This window comes from Rhinopithecus roxellana, chromosome 5 (genome assembly GCF_007565055.1).
Source record: "Rhinopithecus roxellana isolate Shanxi Qingling chromosome 5, ASM756505v1, whole genome shotgun sequence".
Lineage (NCBI taxonomy): Eukaryota > Metazoa > Chordata > Mammalia > Primates > Cercopithecidae > Rhinopithecus > Rhinopithecus roxellana.
The window spans coordinates 87,485,945-87,501,539 of NC_044553.1; the positions used below are offsets into that span (position 1 = coordinate 87,485,945).

At 40.5% G+C, this 15,595-nt stretch overlaps 1 protein-coding gene across 6 annotated transcripts in view; it reads right to left on the reverse strand.

Moving 5' to 3' along the window:
* The window catches only part of FUT8 (fucosyltransferase 8), a 357,961-nt gene that overhangs the window by 236,430 nt on the left and 105,936 nt on the right, over positions 1-15,595 (reverse strand). Inside the window, exons 3-4 of one of the 6 annotated variants that reach the window (XM_030930686.1) lie at positions 9,787-9,879; positions 7,789-7,823 (exon numbers count right to left, since the gene is read on the reverse strand). The exons of 4 other annotated variants lie outside the window; for them this stretch is intronic. The gene's annotated coding sequence lies outside the window, so the exon portion shown is untranslated. Of the gene's footprint in view, positions 1-7,788; positions 7,824-9,786; positions 9,880-15,595 lie in introns of those variants that run through there. One more of the 6 variants, XM_030930689.1, reaches the window with a different exon arrangement.

The following is a 15,595-nucleotide window of genomic DNA, read 5'->3' on the forward strand; positions in this document are numbered from 1 at the left end:
ATGAAAGAATGGCCATCCTTGTTCATTCATCTTTCTTCGCTTCTGCAATTATCTCTTTTTTTAAGTTTTCATTTTTTACGTGGAATCATAACCTCAGAAGATAATTTTATTATGTGCAAGGCACCAACTCTATGGAACGTTTTACAAAAATGAAACCACAAGCCTGGCACAGTAGTTCATGCCTATAATCCCAGAACTTTGGGAGGCCAAAGCAGGTGGATCACTTGAGGCGAGAAGTTTGAGACAGGCCCATGGCAAAACACCATCTCTAAAAAAAATACAAAAATTAGCCAGGCATTGTGGTGCACACCCGTAATCCCAGCTACTTGGGTGGTGGAGGCAAGAGATGCACTTGAACCCAGGAGGCAGAGACTGCAGTGAGCCGAGATCAAGCCACTACACTCCAGCCTGGGCAAGAGAGTGTAAGATTCTGTCTCATAAATAAATAAATAAGAAAAATAAAATAAATAAAAATGAAGCCACAGTCCCTGTTCTTAAGAGGCTTACAGAATCATCACATTCATAGGCCGAAGGCTTTGAGAAAGAAGTTTAAGTTTTAGGGCCAGGATACCCTACAAAGTAACAAGTCTTTACCACTCACAGTTCAAGCTCACTATGGGGAGCCAAGTAGATTAATATGGAGGAAAAAAATAATACTACAGTATTACCTTTTAGAAGCTCTGCTTAGCTGTGTTTTTTAAAGTTCATCTTGAGCTTCAAAACATCATTCAAAGAAAATATGAATCTAAAATACATGTTTTCCTTTGGTCTAGCTCAGTGGAAATTAAGAGTAGGAACATTCTCATGCTAGTATTCCAGTGTTAAACTTCAAAAGGTCCAGCTTGCACACATAGAAAAACCCTAAATGTCCAATTGAACTGCAAAGTTAGGACCAAATTTGTAAAAGATTTATTCTGCTTTTCCAGGAAAACTACTCTGAAAGAAGAGAAAACGAGACCACTGAAACATACCAAACTGCTCTTATTTCAAAGTTTTAGCCTTTAAAATCACCACAAAGCAGATCTGCTGTGAAACCCCTAAGGATGCTAACTCTGTTTTCTTTCATTGGCAACACACAGGTGCCACAGGGATTAAATTAGAATCACAAAGCTGGAAAGAACCTTGAAACCAATATGTAGTTCCTCCTTATGCCTTTTACGTCATTTGTACTTAAACCAGTTTACATACATAAGAAATGTATCCACAACAAAAAATTACCCAGTGCAAGGTGGGAGTGGGCGATAGGAGATGAGGTCAGAGTTCAGGTGGCAGTTTGGGAGGAAAGTAAGTCACCTAAAGATAAGGTCCATGGAGAAGACTGTTTAAAGAAATGTCATGATCTAATTTCCATGTTGATATGATCACCCCAAAATTCATCCTTGAAGGTTAAATGCTATGCTTGAATGGAATATGCATACGTTGATTATGGCCATGTATTCTGCCTCCTAACTGTTCAGGATAACAAACAAAAATCTTGGCAAGAAAGGATGTTGGTTTGCATCAGAGCTTAGATATCTCTTCAGCTTCAAAAAGCATATGGTACCAGGTTCTGCGTCTTTATAAACATGCCCTATTACTGTTATTAGACTGTAAATTCTTTAAAACAATAGTTTCATGATATTGTAACTCTTTATATCTCCACAATACTTACAATATACAAAGTATTCAATAAATATTCACTGAAAATTCAGATATTTATCTAGCTTATTTAAGTGAAAATATTTAAAGTAACAAATTTATGTTAAAATATACAGAAAAATATATTACCACACAAAACAGATACTTGCATACCAATGTTCAAGGCAGAATTATTCACAATAGCCAAAAGGTAGAAACAATGTAAATGTCCACTGACAGATAAATGGATAAGCAAAATGTGGTATATACATATAACGGAGTATTAATCAGCATGAAATAGAACTGAAATTCTGATACATGCTACTATATGGATGAACCTTGAAGACACTATGCTAAATGCAATGAGCCAGTCGTAGGACATACTTTGCGTGGTTCCACTCATGTGAGATACTTAGAACAGTCAAAATCACAGGGAGGCGGAACAAGATGGCCGAATAGGAACAGCTCCAGTCTCCAACTCCCAGTGCGAGCGACACAGAAGACCGGTGATTTCTGCATTTTCAACTGAGGTACTCGGTTCATCTCACTAGGGAGTGCCAGACAATCGGTGCTGGTCAGCTGCTGCAGCCCGACCAGAAAGCTGAAGCTGGGCGAGGCATTGCCTCACCTGGTAAGCGCAAGGGGGAAGGGAATCCCTTTTCCTAGCAAGGAGAACTGAGACACACAACACCTGGAAAATCGGGTAACTCCCACCCCAATACTGCGCTTTAAGCAAACGGGCACACCAGGAGATTATATCCCACACCTGGCCGGGAGGGTCCCACGCCCAAGGAGCCTCCCTCATTGCTAGCACAGCAGTCTGCGATCTAACTGCAAGGCAGGAGCGAGGCTAGGGGAGGAGCGCCCGCCATTGCTGAGGCTTAAGTAGGTAAACAAAGCCACTGGGAAGCTCGAACTGGGTGGAGCTCACAGCAGCTCAAGGAAGCCTCCCTGTCTCTGTAGACTCCACCTCTGGGGACAGGGCACAGCTACACAACAACAACAAAAAAAAAGCAGCAGAAACCTCTGCAGACGCAAACGACTCTGTCTGACAGCTTTGAAGAGAGCAGTGGATCTCCCAACACGGAGGCTGAGATCTGAGAAGGGACAGACTGTCTGCTCAAGTGGGTCCCTGACTCCTGAGTAGCCTAACGGGGAGACATCCCCCACTAGGGGCAGATCGACACCCCACACCTCACACGGTGGAGTACACCCCTGAGAGGAAGCTTCCAAAGCAAGAATCAAACAGGTACACTCGCTGTTCAGCAATATTCTATCTTCTGCAACCTCTGCTGCTGATACCCAGACAAACAGGGTCTGGAGTGGACTTCAAGCAATCTCCAACAGACCTACAGCTGAGGGTCCTGACTATTAGAAGGAAAACTATCAAACAGGAAAGACACCTGCACCAAAACCCCATCAGTACGTCACCATCATCAAAGACCAGAGGCAGATAAAACCACAAAGATGGGGAAAAAGCAGGGCAGAAAAGCTGGAAATTCAAAAAATAAGAGCGCATCTCCCCCTGCAAAGGAGCACAGCTCATCGCCAGCAACAGATCAAAGCTGGACGAAGAATGACTTTGACGAGATGAGAGAAGAAGGCTTCAGTCCATCACACTTCACAGAGCTAAAGGAGGAATTACGTACCCAGCACAAAGAAACCAAAAATCTTGAAAAAAGAGTGGAAGAACTGATAGCTAGAATAATTAATGCAGAGAAGGTCATAAACGAAATGACAGAGATGAAAACCATGACACGAGAAATATGTGACAAATGCACAAGCTTCAGTAACTGAATCAATCAACTGGAAGAAAGAGTATCAGCGATTGAGGATCAAATGAATGAAATGAAGCGAGAAGAGAAACCAAAAGAAAAAAGAAGAAAAAGAAATGAACAAAGCCTGCAACAAGTATGGGATTATGTAAAAAGACCAAATCTACATCTGATTGGGGTGCCTGAAAGTGAGGGGGAAAACAGAACCAAGTTGGAAAACACTCTTCAGGATATCATCCAGGAGAACTTCCCCAACCTAGTAGGGCAGGCCAACATTCAAATTCAGGAAATACAGAGAACGCCACAAAGATACTCCTCGAGAAGAGCAACTCCAAGACACATAATTGCCAGATTCACCAAAGTTGAAATGAAGGAAAAAATCTTAAGGGCAGCCAGAGAGAAAGGTCGGGTTACCCACAAAGGGAAGCCCATCAGACTAACAGCAGATCTCTCGGCAGAAACTCTACAAGCCAGAAGAGAGTGGGGGCCAGTATTCAACATTCTTAGAGAAAATAACTTTAAACCCAGAATTTCATATCCAGCCAAACTAAGTTTCATAAGTGAAGGAGAAATAAAATGCTTTACAGACAAGAAAATGCTTAGAGATTTTGTCACCACCAGGCCTGCCTTACAAGAGACCCTGAAGGAAGCCCTAAACGTGGAAAGGAACAACCGGTACCAGCCATTGAAAAAACATGCCAAAATGTAAAGACCATCGAGGCTAGGAAGAAACTACATCAACTAACGAGCAAAATAACCAGTTAATATCATAATGGCAGGATCAAGTTCACACATAACAATATTAACCTTAAATGTTAATGGACGAAATGCTCCAATTAAAAGACACAGACTGGCAAACTGGATAAAGAGTCAAGACCCATCAGTCTGCTGTATTCAGGAGACCCACCTCACATGCAGAGACATACATAGGGTCAAAATAAAGGGATGGAGGAAGATCTACCAAGCAAATGGAGAACAAAAAAAAGCAGGGGTTGCAATCCTAGTCTCTGATAAAACAGACTTTAAACCATCAAAGATCAAAAGAGACAAAGAAGGACATTACATAATGGTAAAGGGATCAATTCAACAGGAAGAGCTAACTCTCCTAAATATATATACACCCAATACAGGAGCACTCAGATTCATAAAGCAAGTTCTTAGAGACTTACAAAGAGACTTAGACTCCCATACAATAATAATGGGAGACTTCAACACCCCACTGTCAACATTAGACAGATCAACGAGACAGAAAGTTAACAAGGATATCCAGGAACTGAACTCATCTCTGCAGCAAGCAGGCCTAATAGACATGTACAGAACTCTCCACCCCAAATCAACAGAATATACATTCTTCTCAGCACCACATCACACTTACTCCAAAATTGACCACATAATTGGAAGTAAAGCACTCCTCAGCAAATGTACAAGAACAGAAATTATAACAAACTGTCTCTCAGACCACAGTGCAATCAAACTAGAACTCAGGACTAAGAAACTCAATCAAAACCGCTCAACTACATGGAAACTGAACAACCTGCTCCTGAATGACTACTGGGTACATAACGAAATGAAGGCAGAAATAAAGATGTTCTTTGAAACCAATGAGAACAAAGATACAACATACCAGAATCTCTGGGACACATTTAAAGCAGTGTGTAGAGGGAAATTTATAGCACTAAATGCCCACAAGAGAAAGCTGGAAAGATCTAAAATGGACACTCTAACATCACAATTAAAAGAACTAGAGAGGCAAGAGCAAACACATTCAAAAGCTAGCAGACGGCAAGAAATAACTAAGATCAGAGCAGAACTGAAGGAGATAGAGACACAAAAAACCCTCCAAAAAAATCAATGAATCCAGGAGTTGGTTTTTTGAAAAGATCAACAAAATTGATAGACCGCTAGCAAGACTAATAAAGAAGAGAGAAGAATCAAATAGACGCAATAAAAAATGATAAAGATGATATCACCACCGACCCCACAGAAATACAAACTACCATCAGAGAATACTATAAACACCTCTACGCAAATAAACTAGAAAATCTAGAAGAAATGGATAATTTCCCGGACACTTACACTCTTCCAAGACTAAACCAGGAAGAAGTTGAATCTCTGAATAGACCAATAGCAGGCTCTGAAATTGAGGCAACAATCAATAGCCTACCCACCAAAAAAAGTCCAGGACCAGATGGATTCACAGCTGAATTCTACCAGAGGTACAAGGAGGAGCTGGTACCATTCCTTCTGAAACTATTCCAATCAATAGAAAAAGAGGGAATCCTCCCTAACTCATTTTATGAGGCCAACATCATCCTGATACCAAGCCTGGCAGAGACACAACAAAAAAAGAGAATTTTAGACCAATATCCCTGATGAACATCGATGCAAAAATCCTCAATAAAATACTGGCAAACCGGATTCAGCAGCACATCAAAAAGCTTATCCACCATGATCAAGTGGGCTTCATCCCTGGGATGCAAGGCTGGTTCAACATTCGCAAATCAATAAACGTAATCCAGCATATAAACAGAACCAAAGACAAAAACCACATGATTATCTCAATAGATGCAGAAAAGGCCTTTGACAAAATTCAACAGCCCTTCATGCTAAAAACGCTCAATAAATTCGGTATTGATGAAACGTACCTCAAAATAATAAGAGCTGTTTACGACAAACCCACAGCCAACATCATACTGAATGGGCAAAAACTGGAAAAATTCCCTTTGAAAACTGGCACAAGACAGGGATGCCCTCTCTCATCACTCCCATTCAACATAATGTTGGAATGTTGGAATGTTGGCAACAGAGCGAGACTCCTTCTCATAATAAAAAAAATTTTTTAATTAAAAAAATAAAAAAAGTGCTCAACATCACTGATCATCAGAGAAATGCAAATTAAAACTACAATCAGATATCATCTTACTCCAGTTAAAATGGCTTTTATCCAAAAGACAAGCAATAATCAATGCTGGCAAAGATATGGAAAAAAGAGAACCCTCATACACTGTTGGTGGGAATGTAAGTTAGTACAACTGCTATGAAGAACAGTTTGGACGTTCCTTAAAAAACTAAAAATTGAGCTACCATATGATCTAGCAATCTCCCTGCTAGATATACACCCCAAAAAAGGAAATCAGTATATCAGAGAGATATCTGCACTCCCATGTTTACTGTAGCACTGTTCACAATAGCCAAGATTTGAAAGCAACCTAAGTGTCCATTAGCAGACGAATGAACAAAGAAAATGTGGTACATATATATACACAATGGAGTACTACTCAGCCATAAAAGAGAATGAGATCCTGTCATTTGCAACACGGATGGAACCGGAGGTCACTGCATTAAGTGAAATAAGTCAGGCAAAGAATGACAAGCATCTCATGTTCTCACTTATTTGTGGGATCTAAAAATCAAAACAATTGAACCCATGGAAAAAGAAGGATGGTTACTAGAGGCTGGGAGAGGCAGTGGTGGGATGAGGGAGAGGTGGGGATGGTTAATGGGTACAAAAAAACAGGACGAATGAGTGAGACCTAGTATCTGATAGCACAACAGAGTGACTATAATCAGTTACTTGGGTTCAATCAGGCTGGTGGGAAAAATATTAAAGATAGTTTTAGAGATAGACACAATCTTCTTGGAAAGCCAAGAAGTTTGCATAACTTCAGGAATAGATATGGTTGAAGGCAACCTGATCTTTACCTTTAAACAAATTAAAGTAGTAATAAAGGAAGGCAGAGTAGTTTACCTAGTTAGCTTGTTTACTCATAAAATCTTAAGACTAACCTTTGATGTACCAGGGTGCTTAAGTGCTTTTTACTTGGAAAGTCCACAATGTCAATTACTCTCTAATGGTGTTGACTCAAGCTTTTGTTAATTGATCTTACTACATAAATGCCAGTCTCACTTGCTGATCAAGGTCATGGTCACAACTGTTTACAGAACTCTCCAGGGAGTCTGTAAGCAGCTGAGACACCCTCCGCTGGACTGGCAAAACAGAGTATCTGTGTGTCAGTGTACTTTATTCATCCGTGGCCTGGTCAGAGGCTGTGGGCAGACCCCCACAGCTGGTGCCCCTGTGTGAGGGGCGCTGCCGCAATCAATAATTTAATTGTACATTTTTAAATAACTAAGAGTGTACTTGGATTGTGTGTAACACAGAGGATAAATGCTTGAGGGGAGGGATAGTGCATTGTCCATGATGTGACTTTTACACATTGTACGCCTGTGTCAAAACATCTCATGTATCCCATAAATACATATACCTATTATGAACCCACGAAAATTAAAAATAATTGTTTTAAAAAAAATCAATAAGTAGTATAATTCACTGGTTGTCCTTACCACCCAATTTTCAAAATAACAAATCCTGTTTATTAAAACAACATTATCATACCTTCTATACAAATTTAAGATTTACAGTTCTTCCTCCTAAGGAAAAAAAAAACAGTAGAAAACTAAATTTTTATGTGAAACTTGACATATGGATGCCAATCCCCAACATTTGCTATCAACATGGAATTAACTTTGATCAAAATTAATTTACTTAGAAAATCTTAGTTCACTGTATATTGTTCTTTGCTGCTTTTTTATAGCAAGAAATACAGCTAAATTGTTTTCCAAATCACACTGAAAAATAGCTTACTACTTTTTATATTGCTGGCTTAACTTTTATTCCATTGACTTTTAACCTACTTAACCAAAAGCATGCCAATTAAAATTTAAGGTAAACATAATATCTAATTCACCTTAAGAAATCCAAAAGAACCATTATAAAATAAGCCTCCAAACTTAGCAAGCATATCAGAATGGCCAGACCCGAGGGAAGTATTAGCAATATCTTCACTTTACATATATGCAAATTTTACTATTACTTCCACATCTGTGGTGCATTAGGTACAACAGTCACCTCTGAACCCTTTACACAGTGAACACACGGTGGACTATTACAAAATTAGTAGCTAGGGTAACACCTTAAGGAATTATTAATAATTTTGTTATCCAGCCAGAGGACAGCTAGAGTTGGACAAATAAGTTTTCCTAGGAAGATAATAAGGAATTAGGGTGAGATACAAGGGAAATGACTTGGAGATGGTCACAAAAAAAATAGGCAAAAGTAGTAACAAGGAAGATTATATAAAATTTTCTAGAAAAAAAATATAGCAAAAACAATCAAATGAGAATGAAGATGGATGATTGTGAAAGACAGAAAACACTATAAAATTTCACTCTTAATTTTCCAAATACAAAATATATTCCTGAGACCCCATATTCCTGAAACTCCAAAACAAAGTCTCAGTAAAACTGAGATGTAGGCCGGGCACGGTGGCTCACGCCTGTAATCCCAGCACTGTGCGAGGCTGAGGGGGGCAGATCACGAGGTCAGGAGATCGAGACCATCCTGGCTAACATGGTGAAACCCCGCCTCTACTAAAAATACCAAAAATTAGCCAAGTGTGATGGCGGGCACTTGGAGGTAGTCCCAGCTACTTGGGAGGCTGAGGCTGGAGCACGGCGTGAACCCAGGAGGTGGAGGTTGCAGTGAGCCAAGATCGCGCCACTGTACTCCAGCCTGGGCGACAGAGCGAGACTCTGTCTCAAAAAAAAAAAAAAAAAAAAAAAAAAAACACTGAAATGCTGACCTGTAGTACTTGACATACTTTCTAGCTAAAGTAATAACCAACAAAACTGATGCAATTATGTCAGTTTCTAAGAGATACAGAAATAAAGACAATTAAGACTAGTCAAGTCAGTGGTTATACATGTAAAATTAAACTATTCAGGTAACAGTGACTAGTTATATGAGACAAGATAGCTTAGCACATGGGGCACAGAATACAGCCCTGCTCCCAAAAAAATGTCATATGACTTTGAGAAAGCCACTATATATCATCTCTAAAGCTAAAATAATGTTGTCTCAGTAGGAAGAGTGATACTGCATCAATAAGTAATACGTGTTGGGCTTTTTTTTTCCTTTCTTTCTTTTCTTGAGACGGAGTTTCGCTCATGTTGCCCAGACTGGCATGCCAATGGCATGATCTCAGCTCACTGCAACCTCCGCCTCCCAGGTTCAAGCCATTCTCCTGTGCAGTGGCTCATGCCAGTAATCCCAGCACTTTGGGAGGCCAAGGCAGGCAGATCACCTGAAGTCAGGAGTTTGAGACCAGCCTGGCCAACAAAGTGAAACCCTGTCTCTACTAAATATACAAAAAAAACTAGCCAGGCATGGTGGCGGGCACCTGTAATCCCAGCTACTCAGGAGGCTGAGGCAGGAGAATACAATGTTTTCTGAGTGAGGAGACACTACGAAAAGAGCAGGGTTCCTGGCTTCTAAAAAGAGAAAAAAAGTATTTATTAACCAAGTTATTTCAATATATATAAAAAAAAGTCTTACCTTCCTTCCCCTAGAACATAAGAAGCTGACAAAACCACATGACAATTACGAAGACAGGAATTATTGCTTGAATCTGGTCACTAAAATTATTAGCTGTTCAAATGAGATAAAAGAAAGGGAAAACATTAATTATCTAGCAGTCTACATTTTCTTTGTTGTTAATGTGAAACATATCTCACACAAAACCATTCAAATAAGATATACATCCCTATGGGTCCTTTGAAGCAAAGATTGGACAAATAGTTAAAATTATTTAAACAATTCCTGATCACCAAATGTCAACAAATTTAGTTTAAAAAAATTTTTAATCCATACAGTTAACATCCTACTTTAATATTTTTTCCTAAAAAAGAACATGAAAGTTCATGTAATACAAAAAAGCCTCACAGTTTTAAAGAAGGGGCTATAGGTGAGAGAAGAAAGAAATTCAAACAGCTTCAAGGACAAAAACCATGTCCCACACCAGAACATATTTACAACTCTTCATCCTGAATTCAACTAGCATCCAACTATGGCAATCAGCCAAGCTTGGCAAATTAAAGTAACAGTAATTCTGACAGATTATCTTCTATAAATATTCAAATATGAACATTTGTGTTCATGCAAAGGTCTCCATATGCCAATCAAAATGCTTTGTTAAGGATCCTAACAATGAGCTTTTTTTTTCACCCATCTGTAGGAATCCCCTGAATCCTTAACTTTCATTTTAACTCACCCCAGCTAATTTTCAGACACATTATCTGTCTAGTTGTAGCTTGAATTAAAAACTTAAGGATAACATTCACATAGTATCAACAGACAAAAGGAACCTAGAACCTTTCAAAATCTAGGTCTGTAAAGACAAAAGGAAAGATCCAGGAAGGGAGGGAGGGAAGGGCAGAGAGAGACTCTTGAAGGATGGCAACCAAATAAAAGATTACCTTTCTATTTGCGTTAGCAGATAGGTATTACTTTACTAAAAGTAAAGTCTAGATGTAAAGAGCAATTAACAATTTCATAAATTTGGGCTCTATTCAAAGTTTCATTAAGGAAGACTACTATTTATGTGGCTCAAGACAGGACGCTATGTTTTGAGGACAAGTTTAAGTATATGAAACTGTCAAAAGCAGAGAAATGCCATTAGTATGAAATTCACACCAAACACACTTTTTGAAATCTACAGACGTCCCATCATCAGGAACAATCAATAAATAAGAGTAACTGGCTTTAATGAAAGCAAATTATCTGATGCATGAATTTGTTAATTGTTCCCTCCTGTCCTCCATTACTCAGTTTCCCTTAAACATGTACACAATTACCAAACAGCCTCACGCCTTCCAGGAAAATTACAAGTGATAGGCACGTTTCTGCATTCAGGGCAGCATTATATTATGGAAGAAAATTTAACCTATTCAGAAGCATATACTTCTCTGATCCCACCTGGAAAGAAACAGTTATAAATAGCTCTACTAAAATTGCTCAAAATAGTTCTAGACAGGCAGGCTTACAATAGAAACTCCTACTTTATGATCGCTCACTACTCAGCCATCCAAGTCCAACGATGGATCTAAGCCAAAAAAGTAGTTCTCAAGTGAGGCAAGGGAGAAAAAAAGTCTGGTCTAGGGACCAGTAGCTTCAGCCTCCCCTGGGAGCTTGTCAGAAATGCACAATCTGAGGCCTTACCCAGGGACATACTGAATCAGAATCAGTATTTTACCAAGATCCTCAAGTGATTTGTATACACATTAAAACTTGAAGAAGCTCTGCAGGAGGGGGAATATTTGAACGAGAAAAAAGGTATATAATCTTTTCAGAGGTTGGTTACCACTGCAGGCCACTGTTTGGCTAATAGGCAACCAATTTTAAAACTTTGTTTATGGGTAACATCATTACTTTTACCATAATTTTTTTTTTACATTTTAAATAAGGGCTTTTAAAAAACAGAAATATCTCAGGAGGCAAAGAATGAGTATCTAATGATTAAATGTAAGTTCCCAAAAAAAGCTGTGACAGAGTTATCTTAGAATAAGTGGACCTGGGCTGGGCATGGTGGCTCACGCCTGTAATCCCAGCACTTTGGGAGCCTAAGGCAGGTGGATCACTTGAGGTCTGGAGTTCAAGACCAGCCTGGACAACATGGTGAAACCCCATCTCTACTAAAAATACAAAACTTAGCCAGGCATGGTGGCGGGTGCCTATAATCCCAGCTACTCAGGAGGCTGAGGCAGGAGAATCACTTGAACCTGGGAGGTGGTGATCGCAGTGAGCTGAGATCCCACCACTGCACTCCAGCCTAGGTGAGAGTGAGATTCTGTCTCAAAAAATAATAATAATAAATAAGTGGACCCATCCAGGCATGGTGGCTCACACTTGTAATTCCAGACCACTTGGAGGCCAACATGAGCGAATCACTAGAGGTCAGGAGTTCGAGACCAGCCTGGCTGATATAGCAAAACCTCATCTCTACAAAAAATACAAAAATTAGCTGGGTGTGGTGGCGGGCGCCTGTAATCCCAGCTACTTGGGTGACTGAAGTGAGAAGGCTGCTTCAGCTCCGGAGCTCGGGGCTACAGAGAGCCAAGATCACACCACTATACTCCAGCCGGGGCATCAGAGCAAGACACTGTCTCAAAGAGAAGAGAAGAAAACAAAAGAGGAGAGGGAGGGGAGGACGGAGGAGGGGAGGAGGGGGAGGGGAAGTGGGGGAGGAGGGAGGGGAGGGGGGGAAGAGGGGAGGGGAGAGTGGAGGGGAGGAGTGGAGGGGAGGAGGGGAGGGGAGGAGGGGAGGGGAGGAGGGGAGGGGAGGAGGGGAGGGGAGGAGGGGGGAGGGGAGAAGGGGGGAGGGGAGGAGGGGAGGAGGGGAGGGGAGGAGGGGAGGAGGGGAGGGGAGGGGAGGAGGGGAGGGGAGGAGAGGAGACAAAGTAGACCCGTCTCATGCCACCACCACATTAACTAGACCCACCAATCACGTTAACTAGACAAATTTATTTTTAAAATAGTAACAACTCCTTTCCTTCCAAACCCTCAGCATTAAGAATACCTGGGACTGGGGTCCAAGTAGCTAGGAAAGAGACCAACAGACCAAAGGCCTATGGCCTCCTGTGACCAGAAAAGAAGGCTATATATACTGGTTATTCAGCTACTTTCTCTCAGATCCAAATCTACCCTTTAATACTCATCTCTGTAACACTGAAAATAAAACTCTGAAAACTACTTTTCTCTTCTGCAGCTAACTTCCTCATACTGCCAATAAGGACACTAGAGGGAGAATGCAGTACATGCTTTTTCCAGTCAGCATTGACTCAGCATAGGTCCTCCACCGCAGCAGTAGCAGTGATAACCACCAGCTTTTTTTAGCACTCTCAGAAATTCCCCTCAGGCATACCAACAGCTGTCAGGAAGTACCTCCTCCAGAGGTTCTGAACCCCAATTCTATGAGGTCCCAAATCCAAGTTCTTATTTCCCCCCAACCATATGAATAGTGGTTGATTCCTGCAAATACTGCCTTTGTGTTACCCCAGTGTTCCCTGTTTGCTTTTTCAGTCCTCCAATACCTGTATAATCCACTCCCTATATTAAATTTTCTGAGCTGAAATTTTTTGTTTTTGTTTTTAACTCTGTAGAGAGAGGGGTTACTATGTTACCCAGGCTGGTCTCAAACTCCTGGTCTCAAGAAATCCTCCTGCCTCGAGTATTTAGTGTGGACTGTTTTCCTGACTTGATCCTAATTGAGCCATCACGGCTAGATGGAATAAAATTCAACATGATCTTGATCACTTTGGAAAACACTCTTCCCAAACATGATAGTCCATAAGAAAATATCGGTCGGGCGCGGTGGCTCAAGCCTGTAATCCCAGCACTTTGGGAGGCCGAGACGGGCGGATCACGAGGTCAGGAGATCGAGACCATCCTGGCTAACACCGTGAAACCCCGTCTCTACTAAAAAAATACAAAAAAAACTAGCCGGGCGAGGTGGCAGGCGCCTGTAGTCCCAGCTACTCGGGAGGCTGAGGCAGGAGAATGGCGTAAACCCGGGAGGCGGAGCTTGCAGTGAGCTGAGATCCCGGCCACTGCACTCCAGCCTGGGCGACAGAGCGAGACTCCGTCTCAAAAAAAAAAAAAAAAAAAAATTTCCTGCCTCTCCTCCAAAACAGGTACAAGATAGGAAATGGATACAAAAAGCACAGATGAGGAAGAAAGAAGAAGAAAACATAACCTAAGAAAGCAATATACTGAAACAAATATGATGGTATAAAACACATTTTAACCCTGAAAAACATAAAGGAAGGCCAATTAAAAAGTTTGAAACAAATACAAGTTTTCAATGCTAATGAAAACCACAGACTTTTAGATATATGATTCTTCTGCCTCTGCCATTGTTCAGTTTTGTTACAGCAGTTTTATATCTAGTTTGGGTTATTACACTTTAAGGAGGCTATTGAGAAATTAGGGAAAGTCCAAAGAAGATTATACAAATGATGAAAGGGGATAGGAAATAGGATCTATAAAGAAAGATTCAACAGTCAAACCTTTTAGTCTAGCGAAAAGAAAACTTCAGGCCAACATATTAACTGTCCTCCAGTTTAAGAGTTCTATCCAGCTGTCCACCATCATCTCTACAGAGGAAATAGCTTAAAATGGAAGACAACAAAGTAAGTGACGACCTCAAATATAGCTTCTTAGCTTATGACTCTCTTTCAAATAACTGAAGTGGTGTCTCTTAATGCTGGTTTCACGAGAGAATGACCCAGGATATTTTTACCAAAAGATGATGATGATGATGATGATGATGACGACGACGACGACGACGACAACGACAACGACGACGACAACGATGACAATGATGCCCAGAACCCCAAAGGCAAAGATCTAATTTAACTGGTATGATACAGAGCCCAGGCATAAAGAACAAAAAGTATCCAAGTGTTTATAATATACTGAAAGGGGGAATGAGAACCACTTAATGGACCACTGCATAACTGTGCTACTCAAAGTATGTTGTAAAGATGAGAGGGAGAGGGGAGGGGAGGAGGGGAGGAGGGGATGAGCTACATCCAGATTACCAACAGGAGCTTGTTGGAAAGGCAACATCTCATCCTATTCCAAAACTACTGAATAAGAATCTACATGTTATTATGATCCCTACACAATCCCATATGCCCATTAAAGTTTGAAAAACATTGTTCTATAATAGTTTGAAAGGGGCGTGAGTGTGTGAGAGTAAACACCAGCCTAAAAATAACTAAGCTGAATTTTTCTGAACTTTTAAATATAAAAATTTTTTTACCCTAAGGTCATTTAGAGTTTACTAAGAATACTATTTTAGAGAGTGAATAATAATTCTAACTAAATATTCAACACATACGGTTTGCTGGCAGTATTATTATTATTATTATTATTATTAGTTTTGAGACAGGGTCTTGCTGTGTTGCTCAGACTGGAATGCAATGGTACAATCACAGATCACTGCAGCCTGGATGGACCTCCTGGACTCAAGCAATCCTCCTGCCTCAGCCTCCCATGTAGCTGAGACTACAGGCACACACCACCGCACCAGCCTAAGTTTTTCATTTTTTGTACATACAAGGCCTCGCTATGTTGCTCAGGCTGATCTCGAACTCCTAGGCTCAAGTAATCCTCCCACCTTAGCCTCCCAAAGTGTTGGGATTACAGGCACAAGCCACTGCACCCAGCCCATTATTCTTTACAAATAGATTTAATCATCAACACATCTATAAAGTAGATATTTAATAATAATTAGTTATGGCAAAATAAGGTATTAAATAATCTGCCCCATGTACTACTTAAAAAAAAAAAGTCATAAACCTGA